The sequence below is a fragment of the Geotrypetes seraphini genome, chromosome 6 (genome assembly GCF_902459505.1).
Source record: "Geotrypetes seraphini chromosome 6, aGeoSer1.1, whole genome shotgun sequence".
In the NCBI taxonomy this organism is placed as follows: Eukaryota; Metazoa; Chordata; class Amphibia; order Gymnophiona; family Dermophiidae; genus Geotrypetes; species Geotrypetes seraphini.
This window is the reverse complement of record NC_047089.1, coordinates 49831859-49848294: the sequence shown is the minus strand read 5'-3', so window position 1 is coordinate 49848294 and position 16436 is coordinate 49831859. Positions and strand designations below refer to the sequence as shown.

The 16436-nt window shown below is 42.0% G+C and overlaps 1 long non-coding RNA gene across 2 annotated transcripts in view; it reads left to right on the top strand.

Annotated features, from left to right (window-relative positions):
- LOC117362547 overlaps positions 1-16436 on the top strand; it is a 68753-nt gene that overhangs the window by 50611 nt on the left and 1706 nt on the right. For both annotated transcript variants that reach the window (XR_004539914.1, XR_004539913.1), the window contains exons 2-3: positions 4592-4736; positions 7478-7598. This is a non-coding gene — a long non-coding RNA (uncharacterized LOC117362547). The remainder of the gene's footprint in view (positions 1-4591; positions 4737-7477; positions 7599-16436) is intronic.

Genomic DNA, 16436 nt, shown 5'->3' with positions numbered 1-16436 from the left:
GAGATGGTTCCATGCATCTACCACCCTTTCTGTAAAAAAAAGTATTTCCTTAGATTACTCCTGAGCCTATCACCTCCTAACTTCATCCTTTGCCCTCTAATTCTAGAGCTTCCTTTCAAATGAGAGACTCAACTCATGCATTTACATAATGTAGGTATTTAAATGTCTCTATAATATCTCCCCTCTCCCGCCTTTCCTCCAAAGTATATAGATTGAGATCTTTAAGTCTGTTCCCATACGCCTTATGACAAAGACCATGCACCATTTTAGTAGCCTTCCTCTCTAGATCGACTCCATCTATTTTATATCTTTTTGAAGGTGCGGCCTGCGGAATTGTGCACAGTATTCTAAATGAGGTCTCACCAAAGTTTTATACAGGGGCATTAATACCTCCTTTTTCCTACTAGTCATACCTCTCCCTATGCACCCTAGCATCCATCTAGTTTTTGCCATCACCTTTTCAACATGTTTGCCCACCTTAAGATCATCACATACAGTTACACCCAAGCACATAAGTTCTTCACCCCCTAAACTTTACCGTTCCCTCGGGTTTTTGCAGCCCAAATGCATGACCTTGCATTTCTTAGCATTACATTTTAGCTGCCAAATTTCAGACCATTCTTCAAGCTTCATCAAGTCTTTCTTCATGTTATTCACACATCCAGGGTGTCTACTCTATTGCAGATTTTGGTATCATCCGCAAAGAGGCAAATCTTACCTGACAGTCCTTCAGCAATATTGTTTATAAAAATGTTAAAAAGAACAGGTCCAAGAACAGAACCTTGAGGCACACCACTGGTAACATGCCTTTTCTCAGAGCACTCTCCATTGATCACTACCCTCTGTCACCTTCCACTCAATCAGTTCTTGACCCAGCCTATCACTTTGGGACCCATCCTGAGGGCACTCAGTTTATTTATTGCTAAAATTTAAATACACCACATCTAGCACACTTCCTCTATCCAATTCTCTGGTCACTCAGTCAAAGAAATTGATCAGATTTGTCTGACAAGACCTACCTCTAGTGAATACATGTTGCCTCTAGTCCTATAATCCACAGGATTCCAGAAACTTCACAATTCTCTGTTTTAAAAGCGTTTCCATTAATTTGCTTGCCACAGAAGTCAGACTTACCGGTTGTAATTCCATACTTCTTCCTTCTACTTTTGTGGAGAGGGACCACATCCACCCTTCTCCAGTCCTCCGGTATGACTCCCGACTAGAGACTCATTGAAAAGGTCAGTCAGCAGAGCCATCGGAACTTCCCTAAGTTCCTTCAGCACTCTTGGATGTACACCATCCGGCCCCATCACTTTGTCTACTTTTGTTTTAGCTAGCTCATCACGAACACAACCCTCTGAAAATCGATCACGGTCCACCTCTCCTCCATCCCTATTCACGTTTTGACTACTGCGGTCCTGCTCCTGGCACTTCAGCCATGAGCATAGAACAGAAATATTTGTTAAGCAATTCAGCCTTTTCTTTATCAGCTTCTACATATTTCTCTCCTTCACCTTTGAATCTCACAATACCACTTTTGCACTTCTTCCTATCACTAATATATCTAAAAAAGGTCTGCCCGTTTTACCATGTCAGCTATTTTTTTTTTCTTCCATTCGCATCTTTGCTTTCCTGATATTTTTGCATCAGTTATAACAAGCAGTCTTTGTCATCTCCAGATCATTCATGAACACATTGAACAGTAGTACTGCCTGCACACATCCTTGTAGAGCTCCAGCACCTTCTGCAGCTGGCGTTTTACACCACCATATTTCTTTATCGAAAGGCTATGGCATATAGAACTCAGGAATTAGAGTAGGAAATAGACTATTGGATCCCTGAGGCAGGCCAGTTGGCTGAAACACAGACCACGTTGAGTCCCTCATTGTACAGTACTAATGAAGGACTCTTTTCACCCATGATCACACGCCACATTGTTCACAATCAGTCATAATGGCCTGTGCATAAGTCAAATTTTAAGGCATCATTTTTTTAACATACATGAGCATATACTCATATGGTAAATCATTCAGGGCCAGCACTGAGTAGCTAGGTTTGTTTTTGTAAAAGAACCACTTTTTTTTTGCCTTGCTTTTCAGCCCATTCAGACTGCATCAAGCCTCTGCACAAGGCCCCACATCCTTCACAGTCCACCTTTGAAATCATTGGTATGAGAGTCGGGTGTGCATTTTAACTTAGGGGTCCTTTTATCAAGGCGCGGTAGGGGTTTAACGCGCAGAATACCGCACGTTAAACCGCCTGCCATGCTAGTCGCTAACGCCTCCATTGACCAGGTGTTAGTTTTTTTGCTTGCCGCGGGGGTTAGCGTGTGATGAAATGTCCGATACGCTAACCCCGTTAGCGCGACTTGATAAAAGGACCCCTTAAACTTAAGGAGGCATTTCTCATTCTACATATTTTGCCTCCTTACTTGTCAAAGAATGATTCAACCAATATTGTTAACTTAAAAAAAGTAGCAACATTCAAGTTTTAGACAGGTTTTCCCCACTTGATAGGAGATGACTAAGAGATCCAGGCCTGCTGTCAGTCATGCCTCTGCCTGACTTGCACCTGCTTCCTTTTCTTGCTTCCTCATGAGGAGAAACTGAAAGGGTATGCAGAAACAGCACAAGCTAGACAGGTCTACAGCTGTCATTCACCATGTCTAGTTGATGCAACTAAATTGATATTAACTGCACCTGCTACATAAATAGTAAAAACAAAGCAATGCATATTGATTTTTTAAAACCCTTTAAACAGATAAATTGCATTTGTCCCAGTTCATGGCATTATTCTTTGGAAGATCTGAGTCGAACTTTGGGTCCACAGGAGACTGTTAGCTCCAAACATTGTACAAAATTGTTACCAGCTGGCCAGCTTTGTGTTGTGGTTAGAAGGAGCCATGCTGTAGTCCTTGACTGAGAACTGTTGTGACAAAACACTTAGCTAGATGAGAAGAAATGGTTATAAATGTGGAGAACTCCTTGGTAGCTGTTGGCTAGATGAGAAGAAATGGTTATAAATGTGGAGAACTCCTTGGTAGCTGTTGGCTAGATGAGAAGAAATGGTTATAAATGAGGAGAACTCCTTGGTAGCTATGTATGAAGTCTTATGGTATTATAGCACTAGTAGAAGTTTGTTTTGTCTGAGCTGGAACTCTAAAAGGAGGAAACAGCTTGCAAAAAAAATAAAATATAGGGGCGCATCCTGTGACTGAAAAAAAAAAAAAAATAGGTATAATTTCTTGATACCACTATGACATGTTTCTTTAATATAATCATGTTTTGAAATACAAAGCATCTTCAAAAAGTTTCTACACTTTTTTTTAACCATTTTCCACATAATCACCCTGTTTTGCCTGATTGACACATGTTCTTTACCACTTCTCCCGCTCCAACCATTTCCCGCAAAAATATGAAAGAGTGGAAACTTTTTAAAGAACCCTCATAGTTATGCCATGAATGAAATACATAAGCAGTATCAAACTGGCATAGATGAAAGGCTCAGCAAGCCCAGCATCCTGTCTCTCTGGCCATGACCAATTCCTTGTTGCTCACTCCCAGGGATAAATTGTGGTTTTCTCAAATTTACATAGCCAATAATGATTTATGAACTTTTTCTCCAGGTACTTGTCTTAAATCTTTATTTTTTTTAATCAGCTATGGTAACTGCCTTGACCTCACATCCTAGTGCCAAATACCACAGATTAAATATGTATTAAATTGCAAAAAATTATTTCTCAAATTTATTTTAAATATACTTGAAAAAGTTTTATTAATATTAGTTTTGCCTGTATGGCAATATATCGCAAACTGTGTTCCACAGCAGATTCCAGGTGTGCCCCGACAAGATGCCGGTAAGGAGGAGAGGTTCCGATTGACTGTAGGCAGTCAGCCGGTGTTGACGACTTTCCTCCTCGCCAGTGTCTCTCCTCCTCTCCCTGCACTTCCCCTACTCCAGGATCCCCCACCGAAGTGACAGGGCCTCCACACATGCCGGATGTCGATGTGATGATGTCATACATGCATATGACATTATCAAGTTGACATCTGCGCACATCCGGGTGCCTTTTGGATAGAGCATCGGGTTTAGTGTGCTGCCGGCTGAAAAGTTTATGGGAAACTGCTATGTGGCAAGCTTCTTTTCAAATTCTCTTTTGGTATGTCTTATTACTGTATTACATCTAATTTGCCCGTACTTATCTTTTTTTTTTTTTTTTCATTTGAGTCTGTTTTGAAGATTCTTTGTATTTCAAAACAGGATTATAGTATTAAAGAAACACTCCGTAGTGATACCAAGAAATTGTACCTATTTTTTTTAATTTTTCAGTCAAAGGATGCACCCCCCATATATTCTTATGGACTTAATAGCCTCTTTCACTTCATTACTTTACCATGCTGGCAGTTATTTAGTTTTTCTTTGACCTTTCCTAATGCTTGGAACACATTTGTTCTAATATAGTATTTGTACACAGAATTCATTTTCCTCTTGCAAACTTTTAAATTTTGCAGCAGTTTTGGTTTTTTTCTTGTAAAGGTAAAGGACACTGCAGTAGTTTTCCTAAATATATTCTCTCCAATGATTATTTCAGGTTTCATTATTGTGACCACTATTGTCAAGTGAGCATTATTTGTCCCTGCTCAGGTGTCCTAGACCTTCATGTTGCTATACTGGGGCATCATGGTTGTACAGTTCTTGGTGACCTAGTTGTGGCTTCTGCTCCAAATCATAAATAGGTGAGAGTGCAGTATATTGATGATGCCATTGTGATCTTTGCTCTGACCAAATTCCATATACTGTGTGTGTATATATATCCTTCACTTTACTGTTGCAGTTGCTCCTGCTTGCTCTCCTCTTATCTGCACTGTCATTTCTATCCTCCCTATAACCCTCCTGTCTGTCTCCCCTTACCTTTGTACCCCAATCCAGTGTGCAAGTTGCTATGTTTGTGGCTTGGGGGAGGGCTGTCTGCTCTTCCCCAATGGCAGTTCTACCCTCTTCCCTGAGCAGCCCTTGTGATCAGTGATCTATGTTCCCAATGTGTTGACCTGCTTCCCTTCTTGTCCCTGTTAAAGGTGTGCCAGACCTTTATCTTCATTTGGCTATGCAAGGACATCCTCGTAGTACAGTTCTTGGTGCTATGGTGGTGGCTCTTGCTCCATATCAGTCAAGTGCAGGTGAATTGGTCTTTGGGATTCCAAGAGTATATTGGTGGTTTCAGTAGTACAATTGGGTGATATGTCCCAGCTGCTCCTGCTTACTCCATTCTCAGCTATACCATCTGCAGTATTGTCCATTCCTCGCTTCCCATTACCTTTCTGATTCATACACCCCTCCCAGTTGTTACCCACCCTGTATACCAATCCAGTGTGTGTAGGTTTCTCTGTTTTTAGTTGGATGTATGGACCTGCCTTCTCGTCCCATATGCCAGTGGCCTCGTCCCTGAGCAGCTCTTTATGAAGCATTAAAAATTCCACCACACTGACATTCTCCCCTTCCTCATATAGCCTAGACTTTTGTTTGGATAAACAGAGTCATTCTTCGTGCCCTGGGGGTGACTCCTGCTTCATTTCACCCACCTGCTCCATGCCTGCCTGCCTGTGTTCCTGGGATCTAGGTTATCTGCCTCCAGCAGCAGAATGTTGTTATCCTGTGTTACTGCTGCATCCTACTCACCTGTACTGTGGGTATATGCTGTGCTATGTTTGGGGGTGGCTAGGAGACAGTGTTTGTGGACTAGTTGACCTGTATTTGCTCACATGTAATAACGCTGTTATCCTGTCTCAGTACAGGCCTCTTCCTTAATATGATGTTGGAAGGCCAATAAGAGCTTAAACATTCTCTGTGACTTTGTGTTCATATTCAAAAGGAGGACCTATATGGCCTCCAAACAACCATCTTATACCCCAAACCAGCAATGTAAACTGTCCTGAGTTCCCCTGGGAGAACGGTATAGAAAACTGAATAAAAAAATAAGTTCTGCATTCAGGTGAGCGGTAGATCTAAAATAGTTCCCCATCTCCTTGATGAAGTAGTCATTTATGGCATCTAGAAACTTTTTCTCCCCAGCATATCCTGATAGGACATTTATGCAGTAAGTATTGGGGGTAATGAAATCTCACATTATTATTACCGTATTTTTTGCTCCATAAGATGCGTCTGACTATAAGATGCACCCTAGATTTTGAGGAGGAAAACAAGAAAAAAAACGTGAACCAAATTCTCCCTGCCAGGCTCTGTACCCTGTCCCCCCTCTGGTGGTCTAGTGGTAGGCCGGGGCAGGGCACAGAGCAGGCATGACTAGTGGCCTAGTGACAGACAGGTCTAGTGGCAGGCAGGTAGGCCCCACACACCCCCAGTACCTTAAATCATACCCCCATACAACCACATGTCCCCCCAGTACCTTAAATCATCCCCCCACTTAACCCCCAGTAGCTTTTTTTAATCATCCCCCCTCCCCCCCCCCCTCCGTACCTTTAATCATACCCCCTCGGTACCTTTTTTAATTCCTCCCTCCTTAGATGGCTCTCATCTTTCCCATCCAGCGTGCACAGGCCAGAAGCGCAGAGATCAGGAGCAAAACCTCCGCGCTCCCGCCTGGGCCCCCACCGATCTCCGAATAGCTGCAGTCAGTTCTCGCGAGTCCCACAAAAGCTGACTGCAGCCATTCGGAGATCGGCAAAGGCCCAGGCGGGAGCACAGAAGGCTTGCTCCTGATCTCTGCACTTCTGGCCGGGAAATTCACTGGACTACCAGGTACGATGGCGGCGGGCGGGTGGGATTAAAGATGCAATGGTGGGGGTTTAAATATGCGGCAAATTTGTATCTTCGCTTCATAAGACGCACTTACATTTCCACCCCCTTTTTGGGGGTGGAAAAAGTACGTCTTATGGAGCGAAAAATACGGTATGTTGTTAACTTTTCTTGTTTCTGTGAGCAGTTCACTATTTTTTTATCCCGGCCAGACAGGTAGTATATATAAGATCTACATGCAAGCCAGGTTTTCAGGATATCCACAATGAATAAGCATGAGAGAGATATTTACATGCACTACCTCATTGGTATGCAAATCTTCTCGTAAATATTCATTGTGAATATCCTGAAAACCTGATCTAAATCAAGGACTGAAATTGAGTAACCCTAGTATACACTACCTACCTGGCCAGTATACCTCACTGCTATACTGTTCTCCATCCCATATATAATTTCAAGAATACATTTTGTTTCTTGCAAGACTCTATGCCATTTTAATATATATGACCATCCCTCCACCAGTCTGATCTCCTCTACTGTTTAATATAATCTACACTCTGATAATCAGTGTCTTTTGGGTTGTCCTTGTTCCATCAGGTCCCTTAGATATGTGTTATTTTTATCTTCATTTAGTGCCATGCATTCTAATTATTCAATCTTTTATTTTTAAGATTTGTCATTCATGCACTGACAGTTCAATTTATGCTTTTATTTGTATTCACAGCCTGCTTGGTAGAGATGCTGATGGTGAGGCACCACTTGGAGTACTGTGTCCAGTTTGGGAGGTGGTATCTCTAAAAGGATATAAAAGACTTGAGGTGGTTCAGAGGAAGGCAACAAAAATGGTAAAGAGTTTGTGCCATAAGATGTATGAGAAGCAAATGGAGGACTTGAATATGTATACACTAGAAAAAACTACCGACCCATCCCCTCCAACCCTTTCTTTATGAAACTATAGGAAGTACTAATGTATTACCAACTGCTCAGCTACTTAGAAGAGCACAATATTCTTCATGACTCCCAATCCATCTTTCGGCCACTATTCAGCACAAAGACAGTTCTAGCCTCACTAATGAATGACATCTACCAACTCTTCAGCAGAGGCCAAAACGCTCTCATACTACAATTCAACCTAAGCAGTGCTTTTGTCTTAGTAGACCACCATATACTACTTTCATTCCTAGATACTATAGACATCACAGGATCTGTCCTAAATTGGTTCAGGGGCTTCCTAACAAGTCGCTCATAACAAGTCTGGACCATTCCCTGCAGAGTCCCAAAAGATTCCCCACTGTCCCCTATCCTGTTTAACATATGCTTATGCTCACTGGAGAACCACCTAGCCTCATAAGGAGTTAAGAGCTATAGTTACACCAATGACATCACGGTCCTCCCTATACCCACTCTGCCCTCAAAGGAATCCAAGCGAATCGAAGAGCTCATCCAAACAATGGAAGACTGGATAACAGATCACAAACTGAAACTAAGGCCTCAACAAGGTGGCCTAGATTTACTAAACCTACCGACCATGTAACGACAATTACAAAACCAGTTTTTCTGGTTTTGTTATCGTTCCTGTTCCCTGACCCGATTCACCAAACAAATGGCTAATCAGGGACTTCCTTCGGCTCAGCCCTAAGGAAGGCCCTGATAGGCCCAGGCGCCTCGGGCTCCTCCCTTGATGCACCGGGGTGGGGCCTAAGGCCGGCATTGCATCAGGAGGAGGAGCAGGAGGACTTTTTCAGTTCCTCCTGCTCTCGAAGACTGCGCTGGAGGTCTAAGGAGCAGGAGGGACTGAGCACCCCTCCTGCTCCCAACTTTAGGGGCACTGAGAGCAGGGGGGTCCATGTTTTGGGGGGAGGGGGAAGCGCTGATGGTAGGAGTGAGTCTGCATCCCTCCTGCCATTTTTTTGATCGCGGTTCAGGGGGAGTGCCGATGGCAGGAGGGAGTGGAAATTCTTCCTGCCATTCTGTTTGCGGTGGCGGCAGGCGGCGGTGGACATTTTGGTTCGGGGAGGGAGGAGACACTTTGTTGGGGTGGGGGGCTTTTTTTTTAATTGAGCAGTTATTTTGCATGTGTAATACAAGCAAAATATCTGCCCGATTAAAGAAAAAAAAAAAGCAGAAGCCCTGACAGGAGGCTGCTTTTCCTGTCACTACTGTCGGGGCTCTGCCTCAATCGCTCACTGAGCTATTGAGTCAGGAGTCTGTATGCAAATAATTTGCACCTCCGTTCAAATCATTTGAATGCAAAAAGATAGTGAATTAATCGCTGTTTTAAAATCGGCCAGGAATTGGCCAACAGCGATTGAATCGCTATCTTTAGTGAATCTGGGCCTAAATCCTGAAAAAAAACAAGTTCTTCTTTGCAAGCCTCTTGAACTTCCACGAGGAAAACATCACGATCAGGGGTACAACCTACCATTACAGTCCACTATCAAAATACTAGGAGTGATTCTAGACTGAAAGATGACCATGGAAAACCAAATCACTGCAGTGGTTCGCAAAGGCTTTACACCACTCTGGAAACTACGATCAATCCGTTCCTACTTTGACACTCTTCCCTTCCAAATACTATACCAAGCTCTGATCCTCAGCATGCTAGACTACATCTCATGCCCCAAGAAACACTTCAACAGATTCCGGACGATTCAGCACACAGCGGCACACCTCATCGTTGGCCTAAGAAAAACTGACCACATCATGCCTTACTTCAAGCAACCAAGATGTATATATGGGGAGTACAAGCAGTGAAATCCTCACCGGTCTCTTCAAAGTTTAAATACCATGCATTTCTTAGTGTGTTATTACTTAACTTAGTAATGGTGAAATCTTGTTTTTCATATGGACTGAACGGTAAGACCCCCAACATGTTTCACTGAAGTTTCATCAGGGGTCTACCCACTACCGCAGCTGTGCACCTCAAATCCATTAGTGTTGTGATTTGAGGTGCACGGCTGCGTAGTGGGTAGACCCCTGACGAAACTTCAGTGAAACATGTCGGGTCTTACCGTTCAGTCCGTATGAAAAACAAGATTTCACCATTACTAAGTTAAGTAATAACACACTAAGAAATGCATGGTATTTAAACTTTGAAGAGACCGGTGAGGATTTCACTGCTTGTACTCCCCGTATATACACCTTGGTGGGACGGAGGAGTGGTGGTTCTGAGGTCTCATAAAAAGACAAAAAAAAGTGTTTTCTAAACATTATGAACATTCAGTCAAATTAGAAACTGGATTTGAAAGATACATAGTTAAACAATTCTAGTTTAATTGGTCAGATTTCTAAGGAAGTAATCAGCCTTTTTACTACAAGCAACTGCACTGGTTCCCTATTGAGGCCCGATCTATATTCAAACTAGTTTGCTTCATGTACAAGGCTCTTTATAGTCTTCTACCAACCTGACTGAAGTATTTGAGTTTACACACACATACCCCCTCCGACCTGCCTTTTGCACTCCAACTCCATCTTTGCCTACCCCTCCCTGCTATGAAAACCTAAAAAAGCTTAAGTGACAAAATTACTATCATATCAAGCAGCTCACTACAGCAGGGAATTATTCCCCATTATAGGATCGTCTTTGTCATACATGCTTTTCAGGCAAGGGTTAAAAACATTTGTTCAACAAATTCCTAGTAGAGCACTAAACCCTGTGCCTTCTTCGCATGTCTCTCATTCTCAAGAAGAAGGAAAGCTCTAGGTACGAACTCATTCCTCCCTTACCGTATCTATTTCTGTACCGAGATCCAAACTCTGTTTATTTCTTGAGTACTCCTTATATCGTCTCACTTTTATTGTATTTGACTCAGACCTGCCATGATCCTTTGTTATTTATACTCCTATGTTACTTGTCATTGTATCCTCACCTCTTATGTACGTATTTATGTATGTATGTATGTATTTAACCCCTGTTAACCGCATCGAACTTCACAGTGTATTGCGATATACAAATAAAATTTTATGTTATGTAATGTTATGTTATATGATACAGATATTTAAGTACTTGAAAGATATTAATATTCAAACAAACCTCTTTGAGAGACATAGGGGCAATAGAACTAGAAAATGAATGGAGGTTGCAGAGAGATAAGACTTAGAAGTAACATCAGGAAATACTAACATTGAGGGTAGTGGATGCCTGGAACGCCCTTCTGAGAAAAGTGGTAGAGTCAAAAATGGTGAATGAATTTAAAAATGCAAGAGATAGACGGGGGATGCCTAAATAGAAGAATGGAAACATAACATGGCTTCTGAGGTGTAACCTTGGCCAAGAGTAGTGGGAACTGAGGCCAATGCCAAACAGATTTCTACAGTCTGTGTCTCATAAATGGCAAGAAACTGAAAGAAGACTAGCCAAATCCAGCATGGGGTACTGAGGCCAATGACAGTCAGACTTCTATAGTCTGTGCCTTGCAAATGGAAAGAAACTAAAAGATTAACTTAATCCAGCATGGGGGAACTGAGGCCAATACTGGACAGACTTCTATGGTCTGTGACCCACAAATGGCAAGAGACATGAAGTTTCAACACTTTCAGTGTGTTAGATCATTTTATTGTTGCATACTGTGAGTGGGAGTGCTGTACAGCTTGGGATGGAAGGGGAAGACATCTTGACTAGTAAGTTGAATACTGTCAGCAATATTTGGAATCTTGGCTTTTAACCACGTATCATCCCCATCATGTTTGGCTGCCTGTATGGTCAGCATGGTAATGACTTTACAACCAGCATTTAAACATGGGTAATTGAGGCCTGCACAGAGGGATAGATGCAGCTCTGGCCACCTTGTTGAGCAGACTGGATGGGCAGTGGGGGTGGGGTTTTCTGTCATTTATTATGTTACTGTGACATTTGGTAATTATTCATAAGAACAGCCTTACTGGGTCAGACCAATGGCCAATCAAACCCAGTAGCCCATTCTCACGGTGGCCAATCCAGGTCACTAATACCTGGCCAAAACCCAAAGAGTAGCAATATTCCATGCTACTGATTCAGGGCAAGCAGTGGCTTCCGCCATGTCTTTCTCAATTACAGACTATGGCTTTTCCTCCAGAAACTTGTTCAAACCTTTCTTAAAACCAGCTATGCTATCTGCTGTCACCACAAGCTCTGCGTTCCAGAGCTTAACTATTCTCTGTGTGAAAAAAATTTCCTCCTATTGGTTTTAAAATTATTTCCCTGTAACTTAATTGTGTGTCCCCTAGACAGTGTTGGCAGAATGAGCGGAGCCACAGCCCAGGAAGTGGAACTGCTAAATCCCAGGACTTGAGTGACTTTGCCCAAGTAGTGCAAGAACTAAAGGTCCTGCTAGCTAGGGTGAAGATAATAGGCCAAGAGTTAAAGCAGGACTTTCAAACCTACAAAGACAACTGCTGGGAGGTCCAATGTTGTAGAGAGAGGTACTACAGTGGGAATGAGTATGGTACATAACAGTAAAGTTGACATACTAAGGGGATGGAGAATTAAAGTGTTATATTTCTTTGAACAAAGGAAAAAAAATTTGATGTGAGGAGTAGGATTTAGATTTACAACAGAAGAATGTATATCTGTTAATGTGTTGACGATTTTCATGTTTCAGGAGGTATAAAGAGGGTAGAGATGTGTTTAAGGAAACACAAATGTGGAGTTAGAACCCACTTGGGAGCATAGGTTGGTGCCCCAACAAAGGAAGTGGAGAGGGGGGTAACATGTCACTTTCTGAGGGAAGAGGGATACCATGCCTTGCCCAAGAGAGGAAGTGGTGTTCCTAAGGTGAGGAAAGAATAAAATGCGATGTGAGATCCAAGTTTCCTCAGAGGGAAGGGAACATGAGGGTAATCACAAATGTAACCTGGTAAATGACTGGGGACTATGCTTAAAGGTTTCTTTAAAGAGAAGGGGTCATGAACAAAGGGAGATGACAAAGTTGATGATGTTATTTGACAAAATGGTTGAGTACTGAAGTTGGTTACCAAAAAAATGTATGAGAGTTGTGACAACTGGTATATCCTGACTAAGAGAAAGAGAGAGTGAGGTATGAAGGGTGCCCTCTGAGGGCAGAGGTCCTTTAGAGCAGTGTTTCTCAACATGCGGTACACGTACCCTTAGGGGTACACAAGCCACTTGTTTAGGGTATGCGGCACTGCCTACCCACACCCCTCCACCAAAGCCGCTGCTGGGGATTCTTCCTTTATGGCTTACAGACCCTGCCTGGTATATCCCTAGGATGTACAGAATGGGATGGTGCTGCCATTTTTCAAGATGGGCTTCACTTCTACTTTTAAGATATGATAGGTGAGCCTGTGAAAGGGGCTGGATGTGAGAAGGTGCCACTAGATACCAAGGATTTTATTTTTTTAAGTTTAGTTTAGGATCGGGATTTGGGTCAAGGAAGGGAGGGAGCCACTAGATTACCAGGGAAATGTTTTGAATTGTGGATGGTGGTGGAGGGGTTAGGTGAGGGGGGGAGGGGCAATGCAAGGTATCTGGGGCAGAATGGGCAGTTTGTGGTAAGAGAAGGGGTGCCAGTAGACACCTACTCCTCTCAATCAATCCTTCTATGCTGCCCTAGATCTGGCAAAATTTTTCCTGCCGAAGCCGCACATGTTTTACATGGTGTGGGATTGTAAATCATTGTATTTGCACCATTTCAATGCAGTGTGTGGTCATGGTTTCTACACAAGTTTTGAAACCTTTTCTGCATTGCTGTTTCACAGTAAAACTGTTAAAACCATGGTAACTATGGAGCTCTGGGTTCTTTTAATATGCACTAGCTGTCAGTGTATGCTAGCATTTAACAGTACATGCTAAAATGTCTGCTAACGGCGTAGCTCACCATATCAGACATGTCCCTTACTAATCTATGTTAACATTTTAGTACAAGCTGTGCTCTTAGTATACAAGCCCCATTGAAAATACTGGTGATTACTATTAGTGCATGCTAATGAGGCTACTCGATTGTTACTCCTCTTATACAAATAAATATAAATATAACTCACCAGTGGAAAAGTCAATTAAACCAAACATCCAGTCCAATCCATGGTTCATAAAACTTTACATCTATCCAAATAAAAGTATGGAAGTAATTTTAGAAAGGCTTTCCATGTGTAATATCAGATTTTATATATGGAAAGAGCCACTTCTAAATAATGTGCCAGATATGTTTAAAAATATACACGAGGAGAAATGCTATGAGTACTTTGAAGCATTTTTAACGGATGTTGTCAGAATTTAGGGCTCGCAACTCTGTAACATGCAGAGTATTAACTGTAAATCAGGCACATACACTAGTGTATATTTATACTTGCTTCAGAGCAGGTATACATGCACATGTTTGTTTATTTAAGATTTGATATACTGCTCCTGCATTTTACTGATCTAAGCGGTTTACATTATATCACATTGCTAGACACATAGCAATTTTAGAATGGAAAGTACAGTCAAACCTTGGTTTGCGAGTATAATTCGTTCCAGAAGCGTGCTTGTAATCCAAAGCACTTGTATAAGCGAATTTCCCCATAGGGAATAATGGAAACTCAGACGATTCGTTCCACAACCCAAAAACTTTAATACAAAATACTATGCGTACTTGTATTACAAGATCACGCTTATTTAGAACAGTCACTACACTCCCATAGCGTCAGAGAGAGACGAACCATCGGCTCAGTTGTGATGATGTAACATAGTAAATGATGGCAGATAAAGACCCAAGTGGTCCATCCAGTCTGCCCAACTATACATGCTCCATAAATTAATTTAGTTTAAGTGGTCCTTTTTCTTAGATATTTCTGGGGACCCATATATACTATATGTACTCGTATTGCAAGACCTCACTCATTTAGAACAGTCACTGCACTCCCGCAGCGTCAGAGAGAGAAGAACCATTGGCTCAGTTGTGATGATGCGACACGTGTATACTGTATGTACTTGTATTGCAAGACATTGCTTGTATATCAAATTAAAATTTAATAAAATGTTTTGTTTGTCTTGCAAAACACTTGCAAACCAAGTTACTTGCAATCCAAGGTTTTACTGTATAGTATATTGTCTACTTTCCCTTCTAAACCTTCCCCTATTTACACATATACCAGCTGCATTCACTTAAATGGCTGATTCTAAAATTGCCCTCCATATATAGCAATTAAGTTAGGTAAACCTGCACAAAAAGTGCATGGCTATAGTTTGTAACTGCTAATCCAGTTCCTTCTCTTTCATGTCACTGTTCCTCTCTAGTCCCACTCCCCACTTATTTCCCATCTTACCATCACTCCTCCCTCTGCCCTCTACTCACTACCAATATTTCCTGCCCACCCACCCCCTCTGCCTTTCTTCCCTTTTCATGGTGCTCAGCACTCTCCCTCCCCAACCCATCTGGAAAAAAATTAGTGAAAGTACAGAGAATGGCAACCAAAATGTTAAAAGAGATTAAATTACTTTTCTATGAAGGAAGGTTTAATAGGTTAGGGTTCTTTGACTTAGAGAAAAGAAGGGTAAGAGGAGATAGGATAGAGGTTTATTAAAATGTGATTTAGGTGGAATAGTTGTTTACCCTTTCAAATAGTAAGAATAGGGGACACTATAATATTTAAAACAAATCAGAGAACATAATTTTTTTTCCACTCAATGCAAGCTTAAGCTATGGAATTTGTTGCAAGATGGGGCCAAGACAGCGTAGCTGGGTAGTAAAAACTGTTTAGATAGGCTAAACCAGGGGTGTCCAATGTCGGTCCTCGAGGGCCGCAGTCCAGTCGGGTTTTCAGGATTTCCCCAATGAATATACATGAGGTCTATTTGCATGCACTGCTTTCATTGAATGCTAATAGATCTCATGCACATTCATTGGGGAAATCCTGAAAACCCGACTGGATTGCGGCCCTCGAGGACCGACATTGGACACCCCTGGGCTAAACCATTATCAATATTGTGGATTTTGAGAAAGCACCACTTATCCCTGAGGGAGAACAACAAGGGATAGATCTACTCTTTGAGATCCTGCTGTGTACTTTAAACCTGAATAAGCCTCTTGTTGGAATCAGAATACTGGTTTAAAGTCAACCTTTAATTTTACTCAATATGGAACATTTTACATTCTTATGCTTAAAGAATTTATAAGGGGTGATTTTATAACAGGCACCATACCTTTATAAAATAGGCACCCAGAAGCATCCCAATAGTGCACAAATGCATTTGCAACAAATTTTCACCTGCTTAAAAGATAGTGTAAATGTCTGCATATACAATACTCTGTGTGTAGCTATATAGCAGAAAAAACAAGGAAGGCAACCAAGTCACATCAAGGTCTGTGAGGGGGAAGCTCAAAGTGCCTAACTTGGCTCACAACTTGCAAACCAAATATAGTGTAATATGTCAAAGAACATGTCACATTATATGATGTTATAGGGCGCTCTCAGTGTGAACCCTCAGTGATAGGAGCACAGCTCCGACACTTCACTTCTGGGCCAAGGCCATAAGCCTCCACCCGCACACCATCATCGAGCGCCCTGTGTGTGCAGAAATCAAACCAATCAACAATCAAAGTGAGTAAATGAAACTCAACACAAGCAACCTGAGCGACCCCCACACAAACCCTGCCAGCCAAACCCCCTCAAAAAACTCACGCAAAATCACAAACATAGCCCAGCACTGAATACAAGGGTATATCAAAAAGTAAAGGCAAAATACATGTAATGGCTTTAATAGAAGT